Genomic DNA, 23,535 nt, shown 5'->3' with positions numbered 1-23,535 from the left:
TAGTCTATAATATTGTAATAACTATAGTGTCAGGTGGTTACTAGAATTATCGGGAGATCAATTAATCAGTTACATAAATGTTTAACAACTATGCTGCCTACCTGAAACTAATAAAATAATGAATGTCAACTGTATTTGAAAAGTAAAAAAAATTTAAAAGCAAGTTAAGTTTCTGCCACTCTGCTGCCAGCACACACACAAATACACACACACACACACACACACACAGAGACAGAAAGAGAGACAGAGAGAGAGAGAGAGACAGAGAGAGAGAAAGAGGGAGAGAAATTGTTTCTTGAAAATACACCTATTTCCAAAAATCTACATTTTTTACTTTACCAACTCTGTCTTGATGCTTCTTATAGTAGCTGTCTACGAATTATCCTTTTTCCCTTTAAGCCAGTAATGAAATTCTGTATAAATAATAAAGGACCTAAAATCACGCATAAGGAGAAAGAACTAATGAAGCAGAAATTATTTTGCGGGGTCCTTTTAGAGAAACAATACCCTGTAAAAAACACACTACTCCTTAGGTTTTGCTATATATGTCAGAAGGTGTGAATGGAGAGCTTTATATGATGAATGAAAAACAGGGATTTCAGATTGGTCTCATTTGATAGGTACCTGACTGGCAAACAAAAACAAACAAGTTTTAAAGGAAAGATGAAGAGCTGACGAATCATCAATATGCTTTTTAAAACCTATTTCTAAGCATTTATAATTTATCTCGAGTTTTTTTGTTGAGTTCATATGAGGTAGAGTGTGCTTGTACTTCACATAATTTACAATCCCAAGAACTGTAAAATTCTCCTCAGGGAGCAATTACACTAAAGGGATGGACCTGTGAAAAGAGTATGTCATTACTGCTTTATTGATTTCAATTTGACCACTAAAATCACCAGGCAGATATCTTCATTTCTACCAGGTACCATTTTCCCTGTATATATTTATGGTGTTTTCTTTTTAAAAAGAAAAGAAAAAAAAGAAAGAAAAATATTCCCAGAATTTGTAACTACTAAATCTCAACGAAAGAAGCAAGGCCCAGTGGTAGAAAAATCTCTTAGAGGCAATCTTTCATGAGTGAATTTATGAACAGAAAGTACATTTTTAAGTGATATAACAAAGTTTACCAACCCCTCCCTGCCTTGGTAGTGCCTGAAAGCCAGGAATGGACTCTAAGTTGGGTATCTTTAAGAGAGAACCATTTATGAAATTGCTGCTGCTCTGATGTGGGGTAGAGGTTTAGTGATCCTGGCTGGGTCAGAAAGCAGCTTGAGCTTCCGACCCACAGAACCTAATAGGGTGGCTAGAGGAAGTGCTTCATGTAAAAAGGAAACAGACTCAAAGGACAGCAGAAGCTGGAGAGGTAGTATCACTGCGGGCGGTGGGCCTGGTATTAGAAAAACTTGTTCCTCTGGCCTATTTTCATTTCCTTGCTTTTGACAGAAATAAGTATGCCGGAAATATGTCACTTTCCTCTTCACTCTGATTTCAGAAAAATAACAACAGGAATAAAACCAAGCAGCAATTTCCATTCAGCCTTTTGGGGAGAATGGTGGCCGCAGGACCCTGGTGACTGAAGGGCCCCTGCACCATCTTCAGAGGGCCGGGACCAGCAGACTGTTCTAATAAAGAATTGTGGATAGTGATGCCTGACGTTCCGATTTTTAAAAAGAAACTGAATAAAAAGAAAATTTTTATTTTTAAAAATGTACTCTCCTGGCAACATATATATATTTTTTCTAATGTAAACACTCTGCAGGTTAACAGTGAGTGCATCAAGTGCATACAATTTTAGACTAGATCCTGCACTTAGGCCGCAGGTTTGCAGCCTCTGCAGGGCCAGTAATTCTATCTCCATTTGGGGTAAGGTGAGGGCTGAACACCCTCAACAAAAAAATTGTAACTGTAACACTACCTTCCTCCTTCTCCACTAACCATTACCTCTATACATATTTTGAATGGGAGATGGGAGCACTCACTTAATACAACAGGCCTACACTTGGAAGGACAGAAGAAAAAAACCCTAGACTTATTGCATGGAAGCATATCAAGGTCCAATACAAGTAATCTCTAATTATTGCTTTATAAATATATATCTCATTGCTCACATATCATATTACTTTTAAAAGTGTTGAAATTTGTTAGAGAGAGTTGGTCAATGTTGTGAGATAATTTCGTGCCTTCACTGTTAGGTCAAGTGTTAACATCATAGCAAAATGCCCATATTTATTGCTCTTACAGGAAGATAAAGACAAAAACAAAACCATAAAACATAGTTTCATTTAACACAAGTGTAATATCACAAAACCAATTGATTTCATTCTAGTATTTAGTGATCCCAGTTATAAGTTAAGATTTTAAAACCGAAAACCCCAAATACTATCAAATATCAAGCAAATCTTCAGACACAGAGCATTCATTGGTGTCCTGTTAGTAATTTATTAATGGATTGAGCTATAAACCCATAATCTCTTAGACTATTTTTTTTTTTTTCTGAAAAACTGGACCACTCAATTGACAGGAACATGTTTGTCCGGCACTGTGTTAAATTCTCTTTTTTTATCTTTTTTTCCCCTTAACCCCCTTTCCTCTTTCTTATTTTTCAGGGCTTCTGCTGCCATGCCACAGCCTTGTGATTCACTGTCAATTTTCTTGGCTTGAATTTTTTTTTTCCTCTCACCTCTTTTAAAGGGGCCCGTGACAAGGAGGGGTGGGTGGACAAGGAGACAAGCATGCTTCTGGATTTAGCCCACCCAACTTCAGAGAGCTCGCAATTTTTCAGTGTGTGGCTTTCTATGCACTAGCTCCACCTCACTGCTTCTTACCTGGTGCGTGACCTTCAGTTGAAAATTCCAGCAGCGTGCAACTTGTCTTTGGCAAATGAATTGTAAGTATGCCAGCTGCCAGATGTCTTCATTTTTAAAACACCTTCAAAACTGCTTCTGGCACAGTTCCATAAGCAAAACAGGCTAAGCTGTAACTCTTGTTGCCATGCTGTGAGCAAAAGAAGAGGGGGTGAGGGAAGCAGATGGAGGTGAGAGAAAAATGTATTGCTTTCACATATTGAAAAAGAGTATAAATGAAAGTAAAAGCCGAATCCGGCTACCCTTATCCGTAAATATGTAGATGAAGAGTTATCTGTGACCTATGATATGTTCAATATGCATATGAATAGTCGTAGTCACTTTAAATAATACAATAATTTGAAATACTATGGTTTTAAGAGTCCAACCAAAATAATAATACATTTCCAGAAATGAGGACTTCTGACTCAAGATAATTAATAGATTTAAGCCTAGGGAGAGCTATCAGTAATCATGTAATTCTTTCCCCCTTTCCTTCTCCTTCTCTCTCTTTTCGTCTCTCTCTTACTCTTTTATCTTCAGCAATGCAAAATTTTCTTGCTATCAAAAGTAAGATTTTGAAGTTGAGGAGTCAAGAAGGAGCTTCCAGATGCCAGAGGATGACCCTCAATTTCTATTTCCTTCAAAACCTTCTAATATATTAAATAAGTAATATGCTATAAGGTGACAAATTCAAAAATAAGGCACTTTGCATACATTTAGAATGTCTAGCATTCCTAAAAATTCATGATATCTACATTACTTCTGAAGTAATTGAAGCCTGGAGAATGGATACGCTTATATCAGATGATACAAGTTAGTTGGAATTATAGAAAAAGTAGTAATAGTAAATTTAAATCTGACAATGTTTATAGAACAAAAACAGATATTCACATGTGAGCCTAGAGAAAAGTCAGAATATGGCAATTTAACTTCACGTCAAATTAATTCAAAGAGGATTTTTTAATCAGTATCTTTCAGTAGCTCTCATAATAGAAGTGGAGATATCTTATATGAACTACGAAAATAAAATTAAAAGTAAACTGAACAAGAAAAAGACATGTTAATGACTTATGTTCTGCTTTTATTAAGCCCTGACTAAAAAAATTGTGTTATTGATCTCATATTCACAAATATTCACAATAATACCATCTCTAAGTGGCTCAGATGTCCACACTTAAAAAAATTAACTTACCTGAAAAGTGATGAGGGACTATATATTGGAAGCATATTGTTAAGAAGCCCAAGAAAAAAACAAAACCTTCTTCCTTATACCTATCAATGAATACAACATTCTCAATTTTAATTCTCATCAAGAGGCTTTCTGGAAAGAAAATGTGTTTACAAAAAATAAGTGAGAAGCACCAGTCTTAGAGGATATATGCCATTGGTAAAATGATTAAAAAAAGATGGGAAGGGGGGGGTACTTTCCTAGCTTCTAAATCTATAGTCCTTTATATGCATTTTTCAACTAATCACCTATTCCCTGTACATGCCTTTCACTTCCCATCTCTGTGGATGATTATACTATAAGTTATTTTTTCTCTTTGACTATCCTTATTATTCATTCCTATTTATTGAATTCCTGTCCAACCTTTAGTTTTGGCTCAAATGCAATCATCACCACAAACTTTCCCCAAACGTCTCTATCTCCACTGAAAGAAATCTCTCTCCTATGTTATTCTAATGGCATTACTTCTTGTCTAGACCGTGTATATGTTAAGGACTAAAATTGCGTTTTGTATGATCTTATAACCCGGAACACCTCGTACACCATGCACATTCTTACTCCTCAGTAAATGTCAGAATAGAACTGCATGCCTTCCAGCCTTTAGGTCAGTCAATAATGCCCTGATCCTGTCTTCTCCTTACGATGAATTACACAGGAGGCCCTTTTTATTCCTTAAACCTAACTCGTCAAATAGATTCTATTTTTACTCCATTGGTTCTATCTGGTCCACTATTAATATGTGGGTAAACAGGCTTTATAATAGATAATATGAAATGCGGCTCCCAAGTAACATAAATTGGATTTTTAAAGAAGTGAGGACCTTAATTTAAACAACATTAGAGTAGATTAGAGGGATAAATTTTCTGGGCTTTTCAGTGCTTTCAATTCATAACAGGCCAAATACACACAGAGCTATGTAGAAATACACATAAAGAAAAGTAATATTAATAGGAAATGAAAGAATAATAAAAAATAACTACAAAGAAAATGAACTAAAGATTAAATATGTACAAAAACAATTTGGAAACCAAGAAGTATTAAAAATCCAACTCCCAAAAGTTTTCCCCAAACTGAGAAATATAAAATGGCTTCTTAAAACTGGTGGGTTTTTTTTTCTTTTTTCTTTTTCTTTTCTATTATTATTATTATTATTATTATTATTATTATTACCACCAGTTAACCCTTATTTTAGTTTGTCTCCGAGTTTCCCAGGAAGGCTTAAGCACATTGCCCTGAAACCTCATAAAAATTGCCAAAGGGAATCTGGCCTGAGTTTTGTGAATGCTGCTCTAACTGATGGGACTGAAGGAGAACCTTGGCAGCAGCTAAGAGAAAAAAAAAGACACCCAGAAATTAAAATTGAAGTTAATTATAGTACTCACAGATTTTCCCCCATACCCAATTCTTGGTGTTCAACAAAGAAAAGCTCTCAGTACAACTCCAACATGACAATGCCATCACTACACCTAAGCTTGTTCTTGGGGACTGAGGCGGGGTAGGGAGGGGGATTTAAAGTTGCTTGTGACATTACAGCTGTTTGGAGAACTGGAGGTGGGGAGAGTATGTCTTCATCTATGGCTTGTAACGGAAAATGAATCAAGAATGACCTTTGTCATGTCCAAATGAACAGTTTTAGTTTTCCAAATACCCAGAACCCTCACTTAAGTTTTTTTCTCCCAGTCTTTAAGGATGCTCTGTGTTTGAGATATTGGTTCATGCAATTAGTAGATAAGAAATGCTTGTCTTAGGAATCCTCACCAGAAATTTTTTTCTTTTTCACTTTGTACAGCTCAGAGTCTGATGATCTAGATTAGGAAGGCAGCACTTAACTCCTTACCAGCTGTTTGATCTGAGGCAACTTACATGTTCTCTCTGAGCCTGTATTTCTTCATCTATAAAATGAAGATAATTATGCCTGCTTCATACCATTGTTATGCAACTATAAATTTTTTTTTTAAAATCAATATCTTAAAGATTACAAAATAGGCACAATGACATGACATATTTATGATAGGCAACTTTAGCTATCTTGACACACATTTCACCAAGAGCAGAGCATTTGATGTGTTTGACTTATTTCCTATTATATCACTTGAAAAAGCTTAGGAAATAATATGATTCTGGACTTTATTCTATCCCAAAAGGAAGAATTGATTGGTAAAGTGTCATGGAGCAAAGTGACATAAGCAATGTTGGAATCAGGTAGAATACTCTAGACCTTTGAAACACAAAGTATTGTATGAGGACTAGCAGCATTGCATAATCTGGGAGCTTGTTAGAAATGCAGAATCTCAGGCTCCACCCAGACCTGCATTTTAGCAAGATTACTTCATGATTCATATGCAATATTTAGAATTCAGAAAAATAAATTTTTAAAAGTTAAGACACAAGATCTAGATTATTCTAAGGACAAGATCTTAACAGAGAAGATTGATTTAAAAGGGAAAGAAAATCCTTAAGAAAACTGTCTTGCATTCAAAGAAGAGAATTGAGCATTTAAAAATTAAGAGAAGAAACAGTATAGATGTCTGAGCTCTCTGATGAGCTTATATTTTAAAACAAATTGATAGGAGATGGAAAAAAGGCAGATTAAAGATGGCCATAATTTTTATTTTCTATTCCTTTTATTGAGAAGTGAAAACTAATCTCCTCCCTTTGAATATGAACTGAAGTTAGTCATTAGGTCTAACTTTCGATCTGATTTCAAAATATGCTTTAAATTTGTTCTTCCATTTTCTTCTCTTGGTTCTCACTCGATTCATGCTCCATTGTCTTTTACTTAAACTAATGAGAAAGTTTCCTAACTGGCCTCCTCATTTTCAGTCGTTGCTGTCTGCCTGATCATTCTAAACAGAGAAAGGATTGAATGAATGAATGAATGAATGAGCATGTAAAATGTAAGTATGCTCCTTTGTGAAACTAGTGACTTTCCTGTTATTGGAAATATTGAAACACTGACTGGGTGTACACCTCCCCATATTTAAAAAAAGCAACAATTGAAAAAATCTTCCTTGATTTGATTCTATTGTTACATCACTAAGTTCTTCTTATTCCAAAATGAATTAAGAGAGCACATTGGAATTATGCTTAAATTCTGAAAGAGTCTACCATAAATTATATATATTGAGCAAAAAATCTTTTCTTCACATCCTATGTGGAAACAACTAAGAAAATGTACAGAATGAACAGGAAAAAACTTTATCAGAAGTAAAAATATTTATAGGCCTTTTTATTTTTATTGTTTAATTTTGTTATTATTATTACTCAAGTAAAATAGTATTAATGGTGGGGAAATCCTGCGTATTTCTATTCCAATATAAAGTCCACTTTGTACATTTATGTGTGTAGTCCTTCTGGAATTTCTTTGTACACAGACACACATTCAGTCAGTCATAGTGTGTGTACAATTTCATATCTTGCTTTTACAGATCTATCATAATATCTACTTATGAAGTTACATGGCTTGATAATCATCATTTATTAACTGTTTCATCTTTGTTACCTACCACAATTTTACTTACAATCCCTCATTACTGGATTTTAGGCTGCTTCCAATTTTTCTAGTTAAAAATAAAGTTGTTGGTAACAGCCCAGTGCTCAGAGCAACTTCCTTCTTCTGAACGATGTTCTCAGGTTAAATTTCTAGTAGTGGGATTATTGGTTCAAAATGTTTCAGTGTTTCAGTCTCTACCGTCAACTGTGTTTTTACCCCCCCCACCCCCCACACCGCCGCCAATAAATACCCATGTCTAGGAAACCTCAATAGCATTATGTATTGTATGAAAAAAATACTGTTGGCTAATTGTTGGACAGAAAAATAGCACTTTATAATTGTTTTTATTTTGTTTCTAATTAGGATGAACACTTCCCTCTGTTTTTTGTCAGTGATTCTTTTCCTTTTGAATTGCCTATTGATATTCTACTGTATGCCTATTTGCCCTATATGCCATGTACTAAGATGTTGAATATTAAAAATCTACAAGGTTATCACTTGATGAAACACTTGCCTAACTGACCAGTCAATTGGTGCCAGCTGTAGAAAACTATGACTCACATTGTGGGTTCTACAAACCTACGACTGGTAAATGTTTTTCTTTTTGGAGTGACTAAGGTCATTATAGATCAGGACCTGTCCTGGTCACTAAGGACACCATCCTGACTCCGGGCCCTGTCTAATTTCCATCCTATAAAGAACAGGCCACTTACTTTCTTAACCCTTTTCACTCTCCTATTCTCTCCTGCCCTCAATGATATGGAATGGGCCCATCCTCTAGGCAAAAGTGTTCCTGGGATATGAAACCAATAGAGCTAGACCTTTGATGAATATTTAACAAAACAGCACAAGGACAAACACAGCAAGGAAGAGAGAGAGCAATATAGTGACTATGATCAATGAGATGAAGGCCTAAGGGGAAACGACCATGTCTTGTTGTCTACGTCTTTTACGACATCTAGAAGCTAGTGCAGAACTTCCGTATTACTCTTCTGTTGGGCACTTGTTCACTATGTAACTTGATATCCTTGGACCTCAGGAATTAGAGTAAATAATTTATGAATTCAGATGTAATACAAGAGGTTATGTCCAGAAGAAATAATCATTTGTGTTGATAGGTCAATTTCCAACAACAAAATTACTGGATAAAACTATGTGTTCAAATTGTTAAGGCATAATCAAATTGCCCTCCAGAAATCTGTACCATTTTGCACTATTGCTACCAGTATTAGAGAGTTCTTGCTTCTTGACACGCTTTTCAATCTTGAACATTATCATGCCTCTTAATCTATGTCTGTAACACCAGTTCTACAAATTATCCATTCATCATCATGTGAAACTGCCAAATATATGCATAAGGGTGTTCATTGCAGTATTGTTTATACTACCGAGAAGATAGAAATAACCTAAGTGCTCCAAAACAGAAGCTAGGTTAAATGATTTATGGCGAAGTCATAGGAGGAATGCAATGTTGTTTTAAAAAATAAATCTGTATATGCTAATATGATGAGTTCTAACATATTAAGTGAAAAAGACAAGGTTCAGAAAGTGTGTATGGTATGACACTACCAGTAGAATAATAATAATAAAAAAAGATATACAGATCTGGCTCTGACTTCTTTTCAGAAAGGATAAACACAAGATATCATTAACCATAGATATCTTTAGGAAATGATGCTACTTGTTAGGGGTAGGATTTGAAGAGGGAGATCTTTGCTTTTAGTCTCTAACTTTCTTTACATATTTATCAAGTTTATGGGTCGCTTTATTTTACAAAACACTGTAAATGCAATTTAAAATGTAATCATAGCTAATCCTATTAAATGAATAGTTTGTTTTAGATGTAAACCTCGCCAATTAATAGTTAAATACATATAAATTTCAAAAATCTTTTATTTTTTATCTTCCCAAAGGGGGAAAAAATGGGAGAAAGAAATGACACTGTGGAAAGAACATTCTCCTTTATTTAAAGATTTAGCAAAGGAGGCAAAATATACAATGGAGTAAGGACACTCTTTTTAATAAATGGTGTTGGAAAAACTAAAAAGATACACACAAAAAAGTAAAACTAGGCTACTTTCTTATACTACAGTTAAGAATAAACTCAAAATGAATTAAAGACTTAAATGCAAGACACGAAATAATAAAATTCTTAGAAGAAAACATAGGCAGTAAACTCTGATGTCACTTGTAACAATATTTTTTTGGGTGTCCCCTCAGGCAAGAGAAACAAAAGAAAAAATAAACAAATTGGACTACATCAAACTAAAAAGTTTTTGCACAGCACAGGAACAAAATTATGAACAAAATTAAAAGACAACCTAACATATTTGCAAATGATACATCCAATAAGAGGTTAATATACAAAATATATCAGGAACTTATACAACTTAACACCAAAAAACCAAATAATCCAATTAAAAAAAAAAAAAGGGCAGACGACCTGAATAGACATTACTCCAAAGAGGACATAAAGATGGCCAATAAACATATGTAAAGGGGTTAAACATCACTGATCATCAGAAAAATGAAAAGTAAAACTAGAATAAGATATCACCTCACACTTGTCAGAATGGCTAGTGTCAATAAATTAGCAAACAACAAGTGTTGGCAAGGATGTGGAGAAAAGGGAATTCTTGTGTATTGTTGGTAGGATTGCAAATTGGTGCAGCCACTATGGAAAACTCTATGGATCATCCTCAAAAAATTTAAAATAGAACTATCATATGGCCCAGCAATTCTACTTCTGGGTATTTATCTAAAGAAATATAAAACACTGATTCAAAAAGACATACTTCTGGGTATTTATCTAAAGAAATATAAAACACTGATTCAAAAAGACATGTACCCCTCCCTATGTTCACTGCAGCATTTTTTAAAATACCTGAGGTATGGAAGCAACCTAGATGTCTATCAATAGATGAATAGATAAAGAGATGTGGTACATATGCACAATGGAATATTACTCAGATATAAAAAGGAATGAAATCTTGCCATTTGTGACAACATAGATGGAACTAGAAAGTATTATGATAAGTGAAATATGTCACATAGAAAAAGACAAACACTATATGATCTCACATATGTATGGAATCTAGAAAACAAAATAAACAAAATAGAGACAAACTCATAGATACAGAGAATAAACCAATGGTTGACAGATTGGAGAGGGATTGGGGGGTAGTCGATAAAAGAAGTGAAGGAGTTAAGAAGTACAAATTGCCAGTTATAAAAATAGTCATGGGAATGTAAAATACAGCATAGGGAATACAGTCAATAATATTGTAATAACTATGTACGGTGTCAGATGGGTATTAGTCTTACAGAGGTGATCACTTTGTAAGGTATATAAATGTCTAATCATTATGTTGTACACCTAAAACAAATGCAATATTGTATGTCAACTGTAATAAAAAATAAATTAAAAAATAAGTTTAAATATTTAGCTTTATCTTTTTTATTATGTTTTTATATATGAAAAGGACATAGACCTTGCAAGAGTAAGATTCCATTAAATTTCTTGTTTTGGGATGTTGGAAAGTCTTCCCTAAGCCCACATTTTTTATTTATATAAATCTGGATTACTCAGACTCATGAATTAGGAAGTAATTATTTATTTTTCAATAGGATTCTTAGGTGTAAAATAGAATTTGTTCCAGCTTTCCTTAAATAGTGATATTTTCTAATATGTTTTAAAAGTTTTTGATTTGCAAAAATGTGTTTATGTAGAAACTCAGTTGTGAAAATTGTGTGGCACACTTATAACTAATACATGAAAATATATCCTCTAGTATTAATGGGCTGAGACATTATTAACTACCAAGCGGTACCTAGATGTTTGGCCAAGCAGTTCACTCACTTGAATTCTCTTTGAGACTAGGTTAATTTTTACATAGCTCATGGCACCATACTTTCAAAATTGTGAAAGGAACATTACAAACCTAAGAGACTTATTTCCAGGGAATGTCAGAAACTCAGGCAATATGTTTAATAGACAAAAGTGAATTTTAGAACAAAACATGATGTCATATTTGGAAAAGTATATATTTATTTTATATATGATGTATTTATTTCCTAATACGTTGTATGTGTGCATGCAAACACAACATAGGAAAAAAATATGGAAAGAAATGGGACCGACACAGTAGAAATGGGGAGTCAATTTTGATTTTTACTGTGTACTTTATATGCTTTTGTTTGATTTGTGAGTTCTTAAAGTACACATGTTGCTTTAATAATTTAAGAGCAAATGAAGACAAACTGAAAAATAAAAATGAAATAGATATGACACTAATCTTACTAAGTCACTTACCCAAATTTAGGACAAAATAGCTGAATAGGTTGAGTTTGTGCTTTTCTAAAGAGAACTAGCAATATTTAAGTTAGGATCCTTACATAAAGTATGGCATGATCATAAAAACTCAGGATTGCCTCTATTTTCTTTAGTATAGGTCAGATCTCTTAGGAGAAGGTTTCAGGGCATGGATAATCTAACAGCATTCCTTTACCCTTTACCTTTTTAGCCATGGTTGTGTAAAAAAAGCAATGAATGTACTACCAGCAAATCCAACCAACTATCAATTGCATTTTAGTATCTAAAAAATAAGTCTTTCTTATACCCACTTTTTCTAAAAGTACTATCCAGGATAACAGATATTCTTTGAAAAATGGAAAAATGCTGGATTAACAGTGTCAAACAAATTTCTTTACAGCACGACTTCTCTAATACACAACAGCAGAAAGGATGAAGTATAGTGTCTCCCAAAGTATTTGACAATGGTCTTGTGTCTCGGCCAGCCTAGTGGTTGCACATTGTGGAAATTTCAGCTAAGATTTAATGAATAAAGAAAAGGGCAGGAAGAAGTTAATGTGAGCAAATGGGGATAGAGGAAAAGAAAATATGGAGTATATCATTATCATTGCCCTACTTCCCTGAAGCTTTGTACTGTCTGTCTACACCATTATAATGAGCACTGATTTCAGAATCTACATTTTGAGCAAGTGATATTAATTTCCACCACAAGTTGCTGGATGGATTTGTAAAAAGAAAGATAGCTTCCTCAGTCTCTGACCTTAGAGAGTTTAATTCAGATGATCTGAAGTGGGATCCAGGAAGTATATTTTTAACAAGCAGGCAATTCTAATCCCTGAGAATTAAGAATCAGGTTGAGAAACACTGATTCATGAAAATAAAATTGAGATATTTTACATATAGCTAAAAATGAAATGTGATAAATTAATTTGCCTCCGAATGATCAGGATTTTCAGAGTGGAATGCACACAAAGAAAAATCAATATCATCTTGAAGATGGTAAAGAAGCATATGATATAATTCCAAATGAAAAATCAAGTGTCCAGAAAACCTCTCTTTTGTATTAAAATTTCTCATTCTAATTGCATTATGTCCTACAAATAAACTTGGCCACAAAGCTTTGGCTTGTGCTTGCCTTTTTCTCTTGGTCTGGGATCTTAATTCTTATAATTGTGAATCTCCAGTACTTGGAAGTTAGTTAACACCTTTATTCAATAAGTTTGAAGTGAAGTGGTCCAGGATAGTTAAGGATCACATTTAGGTGTGCCTCTTGGTTTTGCCACTTATTACTTGTATGATTTTGACAGAGTTACTAAACCTCCCTAGTTCTCATTTTTATCATGTGTAAAATGAAATATTATTTGTATTTTTATCAAAGTTATTGTGAGGATTAAATTAAATGAAATAATTTATTTAAAGTCTATCAAGTAGCTATTACGTACTGTCTTTGCATTGATGCCTGCTTTGTATGGGATATTTTTATGTTTTTAGTGTTTGTCAAAAATGCTAATGAACACATTCCGTAATGAACACAGTGGATCAATTGGGCATATTACACAATATTATTTATTATATTGGTATTTATTTATTATTAACAAATACTTCCCATTATTTAAATTATTAATAAGAATCTAACAAATGACTTAGAACCAAGCCTACTTTTGAAATAAATCTGGAGAATGGTTTATTTCCAAAGTTTTATTCATTATTCCCATGACCTATGAAAATGCCCTGTGTGATCCAGTAATGTAGTATATATACAACATTTTCCACACTTCTTTTATGTGAAAATAGGGCACAAGTTGTTTGTTAGACTTTATGTCCTCATCTGAAAAATGCAGCCACTATATTCCTTGTTGTCTTTGTAGCATCGAAGCATAAATACCAACTGATCATTTTATGTTAATGGTATCACATAACTGTTCCTAAACCCTTTTCCTCAATGGAGCCCAGTATATAATATATCTTCTTCAATCTTAGAAAATACAAATAAAAAATAAAAATCCATGAGCGATCCAAAATCCAGTCAATACAGTAAAAAATAATCTCAATTCTTTTTTTTCCCTCTTTTTAAGGAGTAATTATCTCGAGGTATATATGTGTATCTGTATCTCCACACTGGAAGAGAATCAAGATTATGTAATAGACAAAGGTCTTGATGATTTAGTGACTGTATATTAATTGAATATCCAAATGTCAACCAAAATAAGCCCTCCTGAATCACCAGGTCCTTCTAGCCATGCGGAGAGGTAAACTTTAAGTGAAGACGTGAATACGATTATAGAGAGGCAGAAATTATTTTGGATTCGAATCCATGTAATGCACCATTAATCCAGTTTCAATTCCAGAATATTGAATTACATTCAGTATCATTGATTTATAACTCAAACAACATGTGAGATGGTGCACTGAATTTACACTATTATAGAAAAAGTTCTAAGAAGAAAATGTTTTTTTTTAATTTACATAACCAGCATATATAAGATTCGTCTATAGATTTATGTAATTTAAATCATTAGTGCTTGAACTTGACAATTTCGGAATAGGTTGTCTTCATCCTGTCCTCTACTACAGCACCCTAAAGGGCTAATCTAAACTAACAAATACTGAACCATTAAAATATTCATTCATCTAGATATTTTCATCTGCCTCTCACTAGACACTGAAGTCAGTTTGGTGAAACTAAAGTACCTTCATTTATCCAGGGTATACCCCCAGAAGGCCTTCAAAAAGACAAGAAAACATATGAATGAGTGGTTCTCAACACTGGTTGAACACTGGAATCATCTGGAGAGCTTTAAAAATAACTGATGTCTGTGAGCCACCCCCAGAGATTTGATGTAATGGGTCTGGGGTGCACCCTAGGCATTAGGATTTTAAAAAGTTCCCTAGCCAAGGTTAAGAACCACTGATCTCACCACTATTACATGCCCAAGAACATGGAAAACAGTCCTCTACTCTTTTCTGGGAGTCAGGGGATGTGGTAGGCTGAATAAGGGTCCTTAAAGATGTCTACACTCTAATCTCTGGAACCTGTGAATGCTACATTGGATAGCAAAGGGACTTTGTAGAGGTGATCGAGTTAAGGAACTTAAGATGGGGAGTTTATCTTGGATCATCTATGTGGGCCTGATGTAACTGCAGGAGTTGTTATGAGAGGAATGCAGGAGGAGTCAGAGTCAGACAGTATGTGACAAGAAGCCAAGAAACAGAGTAAAAGAAATGTACACATATTATGCTACATGTTGGCTTTGAAGATGGAAGAAGCTGCCACAAATCAAAGGATGTATGTGGTCCCTGGAAGCTGGTAACATCAAGGAAAGATTTTTCCCTGGAGCCTCAGAAAGGAGTGCAACCCTATGGACTCGCTTTCGACATCTGACTCCCATAAGCACAAGTTCATAAATTTGTGTTGTTTTAAGCTACTAAATTTATAGTAATTACCACAGCAATCGGAAAACAATATAGGGGAGAATGAATTCTGTCCAAGAGTGATTTGAAATGGTCCAGTGGGGAGCTCTGGGGCTGGTAAATATGCAAACACCAGAAAACTCAGCAAGAAAAGCCAAGATCACATTGCTATGATCCACATTTTTATTAAATTTTAAATCTCATTTCTCAAACATTTTCTATTCCTTATTTTCTTTATATGCAACAATACTTTTGTTGTATAAAATCTTGTTAAATATAAACTAACTAAATGTTATGTTATTATTGCTAAGCAAAAACCTCGGCAAATAAATGAAAATCTGGCCAAGCATTTCTGAAAAACTGCCCACCATGGGGAGATTGACTAGCTTTTCAGTTTTGCAGGTCCTGGCTTTGTCATGGTAACTTCAAAGTCCTTATTTAGTAGATTCTAAGGGTATAAACTTTTGTTGTGAAGACACCTTTTTGAGGCTAAATATTATCTACTTGTAGTTTATGTTGTCTTATCCACCGCCAACCACTTCTGATGAACAGAAGGAGAGCCAACAGATCACCAGCACCCCTAGTCATATTTCCATTTTTTAGCCTTTAAATGTACTGTCCTCTGACCACCTCTGGTGTCAAACCTAGATTCCAACAGTTTGAATATCGAGAACTTTAAAAAATGCAGCTTTCGCCTTAGAGTTCTATGGTCATTCTCTTTCAATTAGCTTAGACTATTGACTCTACAATAAATTTAGATGACTTACATAAAGTACCTAGGGAGGTGGCCCATTTATAATAATTGTTTAATAAATCATAGCTCTCTTTGCTGTAGAATGTAAATAAAAACATTATGAGATGAGACAGACTGGATTAGAAGCCAAAGAAACCATTACAATTTGTGCATTTGTGAACTCCTTTAACTTCTGAGTTTTGTTTAACTCACAAATATGTCCAAAACAATATAAAAACATATCTTACAGTTTTTTTTGTGACATGTATATTTTCTAATATTACAAGTATTAGTGGCATTATCAGGGATTAATCTGGAACTGTCGGTCAGTTCCAATAGAGGTACAAGCTCCATTAATAACTAGACACTAGGAGCACAGTCCTACCAGAACAGGAGCACAGTCCTACCAGAACAATCACCTGACAAACACAGAAAAAGGTGATCCAGTACACACCTCTAGGAAAATGTACATACTACTTAAGCAAATAATCTCTCCATTTGATAGTATTTCATTTTGTAATATTCAATCTGTGGACCAAGATGAAAGAAATATCATTAGAATCTCCTCCTAATGTCCCTAAACTAAACCTTCCAATGAAGTTTTGGGTCTAACAACAAAGATAAGCAAGGACTTGGTGTGCAGTGAGTCAGGTTGAGTAGGAGGCCATGGTGCTCAGGGAGATGGCAGGCTGAGCTGATGAGTCAGACCTGCTCTGAGAACTTCTGGCTCACCAGTGACCCCAAGGGAGTTACAAAATTAAAAAAAAAAAAACGACACAAGTGCCAAAAATAAACCCGGCAAAGCACATTTATTCTCTCTAAATACATTTTTATATGCGTTCCAAAATGCTATAGAAGTGTAAGAAAACCTAACAAACAATAGAATGTTGCAGCTCTAATCATTGATCTGGACAATTTGGACAAAAACAAGCACATATACATATTTCTAAAGCAGATGTACGGCCACCCACCCACCTCAAAAATTTCAGCTTCTCAAGTATAATCACATCTGTTTAGTAACACTAACAGGCATACGTTATGTGACAACTTGTTTGCTGCAGCACTGTGGGGACTTGGACTGTTCGGCCACTATTCCCACGCTTCTACAACTAGAACCCCTTTATTTCGCTAGGGGAAATCTTAGCCTGATAAACCTTTCTTTTTTATTGTTAAATGGTATATTTTCTTCCCAGGTGAGTTTTACCCTTTAAACACCAAGATCCAGTTACATCAGATTTTTTAAGGTGCTCATGTGTCATTTGTATACAAAGCTAAATCCAGGAGATTATTTTCACCATTAATCTTTGCAACTAATGAAGATAAATATAAACCAGCAGCCTTAAAACCAGAGGTGGGTATTTCACCGGTAATGCTTTTCCATACTCCTTGATGAAGATGATCAACTAAAGCAAAACTTCTGCATGATCTATTAATAGAGAATGAGGATTAATGAAGGATTATGTCATAATGAGTCTGCCTGCAGAGTAGCTTCAGTTCTGGTCCTTTGCTGCCAAAATACAGTTCTCATTTCCAACAAACAAAGTCTATCTGAGAGAAAGCACAGAGCCCCTTTAGAACTGGAAAGTCCTGTGCATAATAATGACTGTCTAACTCTTCTTTTGCCAAAGAGCTTCAGCACTTTCAATGTCATAGGTCAACGCAGTGATTCAGAGGGGGCCTGATCCTTATCTAAGCTTTTGCAACAAAATTAGAATGTGCTGTAGTCTTATTAAAGAAATGTTTGTTCCTCCATCAATGAGCTGAAAAGAAAGCAGCTCAATGTACTTTTGCAAATTACAGCAATAAACTGCTTGAATTAACTGCTTTATTACAAATATTTAATTATTCTGAGGGTTAAATATCCAACATTTTGGAAAGGCAAAATTAGCCGTCCACTTGATATTCTACTTCATTTAAAATCTGTTACGACGGTGTATTTTCGTTTTTATTTTTAAATAATTCCAATTTTCAGTTATCTTCATTATAAATTCAGCCAGTTTCCATTTGGAATGGAAAAAAAAAATAATAAACACGGACCTTAATTCTGAAGTAATTGTCAAGAAAATAAAATTTGCAATCTGAGAAAAATTCAAAAGGCAGAACTTGTTTTCATTTTCTAGGAACATAAGTAGTTACAGAACTGAAATAGGACTCAAAACACCAAGGTAAGGTGGGTCACGTTTTTAAGTAAGACCTATTTCAAGAGTTAGATAAAATAATACTACTATCATCAAAAGGGTTGTTGTTTAAATGTTATTTAAAGTACTCTCCCCTTTAAAATAAAAAGGGCCATGAATTTAAACTTTACCTTAAAAGAAAATGACAAATACAAGAGAACATTCTCAAAGGGAAGTTTTACTCCCACAAAATAAAATTCAATTCATAAATCCAAATCTGTTTTTCATTTATTAGTTTAGTGGTACAAAAAATTATTTTTAAAAACTGATCATTTGTCTCAGTTACATTCTTTAAAAATAAGAGAGCATTTTGCTATAGGGCAAAAAATATTACAATAATAGAAAATGGATAAACCAGGATATGCTTCAACAGAGGGATATATCAAAGCATTATTATAGTCCCTCTCCACTTACTGTTTGGTTTCACTAATCTACATCACTAAATTGACCATTCAGTGCCAGAAAATCTGCCATGTAGGTCTCGACTTTTCATAGCAGCTCTTAAATGTGTATTCGGAAACTACAAAGTGCTGAATATATTTTCAGCCTTTTTATACTATGATTTACAACTAATGACCTTAAGCAATGTCATGCATGTAAAACAAAATTATGAGACCACCCTGGTTTAGAGCCGAATAAAGGTACAGAATCAAACTTCATTATCATTCAAATTTAATAGGGGAGATGAACAGCAGTTAAAAAAAATCCATAGGAGTCCAGATAAATCTATTTTGTAGTTTTACTTTTTAAAAATATCCTCCACTTGCATTTTGCTATTACCAGCTCAGGGTAAGCAGACAATTATTTAAGCTTAATGCCAAAAGTAATAATGCACTGCACACATTCAAAACCCTTGTGCCACAACAGCCAGTGCCTACAGGGATAAAACGTTTATCAGTTGCTCCTTAGAGCAATAGCGGATTTGAAAATTTGGCTGCCCAGGCTGACATTTAGTGAAATCATAGTTTTTGCTTGATTCAGAACCCAACACAGGAAACCCTGATACTGGGATGACTCCACTGGCATCGTGCCTCCTGATACCCACTGAACTGCAGGCTACTTTCTGTCCCACTACTTCCCATGAAAGAAGTCCTTTTACTTCCCTGCTATAGTTGGCACACTGCCCTTTTCACAGACCCAACGAACCGTCATCTTGGATGTAACAAATTAGTACATTCTCAGAATAATAATAAGTACAGGCATGAAAACACTATTGTTTTTATTTGGAAATGAAGTAACTCATTTTAGCTGGGTGACTTTCAGTGTAACACCATAGGCCCCCCCAAAAAAATTCTTTTCTGAAAAGAATAGTCAATTTCAGGAGAGCTATGACACATCATTTGCTGTAAAAATCAAGGAAAAGGAAAAAGAATAGGAAAAAAAGGCATTTGTTGGAAAGGAGTTAAAGAGAAAATAGAAGGTTTGAGGGAAATACAAATATAAAACAAGTAATATGTCTGTTTCAAAGTATAATTAGAGAAATAAGATTAGAAATGAGCACAATAAGAGTTAATTTATGATATAAGGTTAAAGTCTATTAACTTATTTTTCTAATGGTTATTGCAAAAAATATATAACTAAAAGTTTCTTTTTAATGACCCTCAGGTATACAAGAAAAAATAATTAAATATAGAAAATCTTAAAACTCTGGCAAATAACATAAACATGTTTTCATATGCTAATGAACATGACAACATTTACTTTCACTTTTCAAAAAGATCCCTTTCACCACTATATGTGTGTGTGTGTGCACGTGTGTGTGTGCGTGTGTGTGTGTGTGTTTCATTCTAAGGAATTTTCTATGTTCATAAGGAAAAAAGTGTTAATATTTACAAATTTGCATAAGAAAAATCTACTTCAAATTTGAGCCATAAAATTTATAGGAAACACTTTTCCTCATTATTCTAGAAGGACCATCACCAACTTTCAATGTCAGGAACCCTGAAAAATATGACTATAAAAGCTATTACGATAGTCTTTCTGACAGGTTCAATGGAGACTTAACTGAGATTTGAATAGCAAGTATACCTTTAAGCAGACAATAAGATGAAATCAGAACTGCCAAGAAGTATGAAATAATAAAGTAAATAAATATGTATTTTCGATATTCTAGATTTTGTCCAATTTCAATAGCAGCTCAAAGTTTAATCTAGAAATCAAAACAATCATTAATCTACCCCCCTTTGCTCTGGCCTTGATCATTTTAAACAAATCATAATATTTCATGTAAAAATGTACCACAAATTTACTAAACTTTCTGGTTCAAATGAGTTCAAGAATATCTCATTATAAATGGAGACAGTCCTGAAAAGGCAGCCAAGCATGACTAAAAAGATCACTCTTTTACACAAAAAATAGCCTTCTTATTTTACCCTTTGTTGAAAAGACATTTGGCCAGCCACAGGGGAAATACATAATCTACTTTTATATTCAAATAATTTATTTGAAAACACTATAGCTACAATAACCTTAAAACAATTCTGGATTGAATATATATATTACATGGGTTTATTTGATCTTAATCATTGACTTGTTTTCATGTATTAGCAATGATTTTGATAATGCTTTTTAAAAGAGAAAAACACATCCAATAAACATTTACCATTAAGTAAAATTATATCTGAAATGAAATAGATGGTATTAATGTGGTATAGTTCTGCAACTAATTTTATACATACAGTCAAGTTTGAATATTGCAGTTCTTTTCATGTAGCAATCTATCAATTTGATCTAATATACATTCCAACACAGAATCTATCTGGTAACAACATGTCAGAAATTGTGCCATCATAATTTGCCTTTTTATAAAGACAAGTAGCAATACTTGAACACTTCAAGATTTAAAAAACCTCCTTCCTCATAGATTTGCTCTTTTCAATTCTGTGAATTTTTGTTTCAGTGTTTTGATGATAAGGTTGATATTATGAACTTTAAGTTATGGTAAATTTAGCTAAGAAATCTCCTCCTCCTCCCTCTCTCCTGAGGAGCCAAAGAAGATGCCAGCATCAAATGATGTTTGCCCATTTACTTTAAGACACTGTTTCTTTCATTCGGTTGCTCAAAATTCAAGATTATATAACAGCAGAGAATAGCATACACTGAGTAGGAAAGGCTTAAAGCAATTAGTTTCCTTCTAAGTACTATAGCCCTCCTTAGTTAGGTTTTTAAAAAACAGGCTATCATACAATGAATTTCAAGCAGTCATACAAAGCATTTTAAAAACTGTTTCTGCAGTAAACTTTCTTTCATCCTTGTATATATAAAAGAGAGGTTGTAACTATCACATTCACGTTCTAAAATTGATCACTCAGATAGTCTAGAAAGTTTGCTATGTTTTCCATCTATGTTTTGTCTCTGGCTTTTCAAGGTACAAATAAAATGTTTCCAGCTCTGATATAGATGACCGAAATGAAAAATGTCGACTTGTCTTGCACATTCCGGGTGCCTCCCTAGACTCTGACACTCCCAGCAGAGCAGAATGAATATCTGTGCTAACCACACATTTCAGGACAAAGGAACTAATTCATGGGGGAGGGGAGACCACACACCATTTATAAGGTTTGTTCAGTTTACAAGAAAACTATTGTCAATGCTTTGTTGATTCATTATGAATGACCCTGCATGACAAATAACAAGCGGCCACCTCCTTGCTCAGCCTCACCAGAATGCTTCCTGCATTCAAGAGCAGCCCAGGATCTGCTGGGCTAATTGTTATTTAAGGAAACTGGAGCTGTAGGTACATGAGATAGCTCGGATCACAGACAGAGCCATCAGGTTGAAGATTTGATGAAACTGTGGCTCTGGTACCCAAAAGATCCGCACAATAGCACAGTGATTGCTATTGCTGTACAAAACTCTGATGTGAAGAACCAAATTCCACTAGAGGGAGTGAAAAGAGCCCGGAAAGGATCATAGAGATGCTGGCTCTATGCAGGGTCCCACCACTAGGACATTTTAGTCACTACGAAATCTTCTTGTCTCCCCACCTACAAAATGGGACTAAAATATTTTTTAAAGGAAAATCCCCTTAAAATCTTTTGTTGAAAAACGCTATACAGTGCACAAGTATTATCTTCATCATCCATTGAACCTTTGTACTTTTTTCCCTGTCACGAGGGAAATAATAAATTGACATATTTTCTATCATCAGAGATCCTTTTAAGACCACAATGTGATTGCACTCCAGTACATCTCACACTTATCCCCATTAAAAACACACAAAGAGGTGAAAGCAGGGAAAGAAATAGGTAGGCATAAAGGGCAGTTCAGATATACTGTTGTACGACATGGGCGCTCTGTCCTAACCTGCCCCAGCCGCTAAGATGGGGAGTGTAACCACCACACAAAGGGGCTGGCAAATGGGCCCTGCACATGTTCTGGTTGAAACCGGCTGCTCTGTGGGTAAGAGCACACAGATTGCTCTCCCGAGTGGCCATTTGATTGCGGATCAGCTATGTGTTCCCCTACTGCTCCAACAACCCTGAACGGCACCCTGTATCTTTTAAAGTGGTTGGTTTAGTTGAAAACACAGGAAAGAAATCTGTTCCTCTTTGTGGCATCTGTGTAGTAGCATTGTAGGGTTTTCTTTCTTTTTCTAAGGAATAATAGAACCTTAAATATAAACCCAGACCTCCATGCAGAAAAGTCCCTTGGAAGCCAGAGAGGAAAGAATCCTTTCTCTTCACCTTTACTTCTCATTCAGTTCTATCAGCTATGGGATTTCCCTAGGACACCGAGTGGTTTTTCAGAGGAGAATAAAGAGGGCTTTGAGGTGGTGGAGAAACTGGCACTCTTGTATATTACTGATGGAATGTTATTTGGTAAACATCTGTTGAGGGCAATTTGGCAATTTCTACCCAAGCCCTGCTCCCAGGAATCTATCCTATGGCTCTGTTCTCACGTGAGCAAAATGACACATGTATAAGGTAGTTTATTGTAGTACTGTTTGCAATAGTGAAGGACTGGAAACACCTTCTATGTCCATCAATAGGGACCGGTTATACTATGATGCAAGGATACAAGGAAATAATATACAATGTGAAAAAAAGAATGAGGAACTGATAGAAAATGATCTCCAAGATAAAACGTTAAGAGGGGAAAAAAGCAAGGTACAGTATAAACTGTATGTGACTCCTTGTGTTAAAGATGGGGGAAAGGAATAATATGTATATTGCTTGTAGGCTCCATGACAACAGGACTCATGCTTGTTTTGATTACTCTTGTGTTCTTCGAGACAGGAAATAGTTTATTTCAGACAAGGAAAGGTCGGAAAAGTGGTGGTGAAGGAGGGCAAGCAAGAGAATCGAAAATAGATTTTTTAAAAACCCACAAA

General features: G+C 34.6%; 1 long non-coding RNA gene across 1 annotated transcript in view; it reads right to left on the bottom strand.

Moving 5' to 3' along the window:
- Positions 1-2,829: 2,829 nt before the first annotated feature.
- LOC107507035 overlaps positions 2,830-23,535 on the bottom strand; it is a 239,226-nt gene continuing 218,520 nt past the window's right edge. Inside the window, exon 3 of the long non-coding RNA XR_004950508.1 lies at positions 2,830-2,997. This is a non-coding gene — a long non-coding RNA (uncharacterized LOC107507035). The remainder of the gene's footprint in view (positions 2,998-23,535) is intronic.

Source organism: Rousettus aegyptiacus, unplaced genomic scaffold, assembly GCF_014176215.1.
Source record: "Rousettus aegyptiacus isolate mRouAeg1 unplaced genomic scaffold, mRouAeg1.p scaffold_m13_p_4, whole genome shotgun sequence".
Lineage (NCBI taxonomy): Eukaryota > Metazoa > Chordata > Mammalia > Chiroptera > Pteropodidae > Rousettus > Rousettus aegyptiacus.
This window is presented reverse-complemented; position numbering and strand designations above follow the sequence as displayed.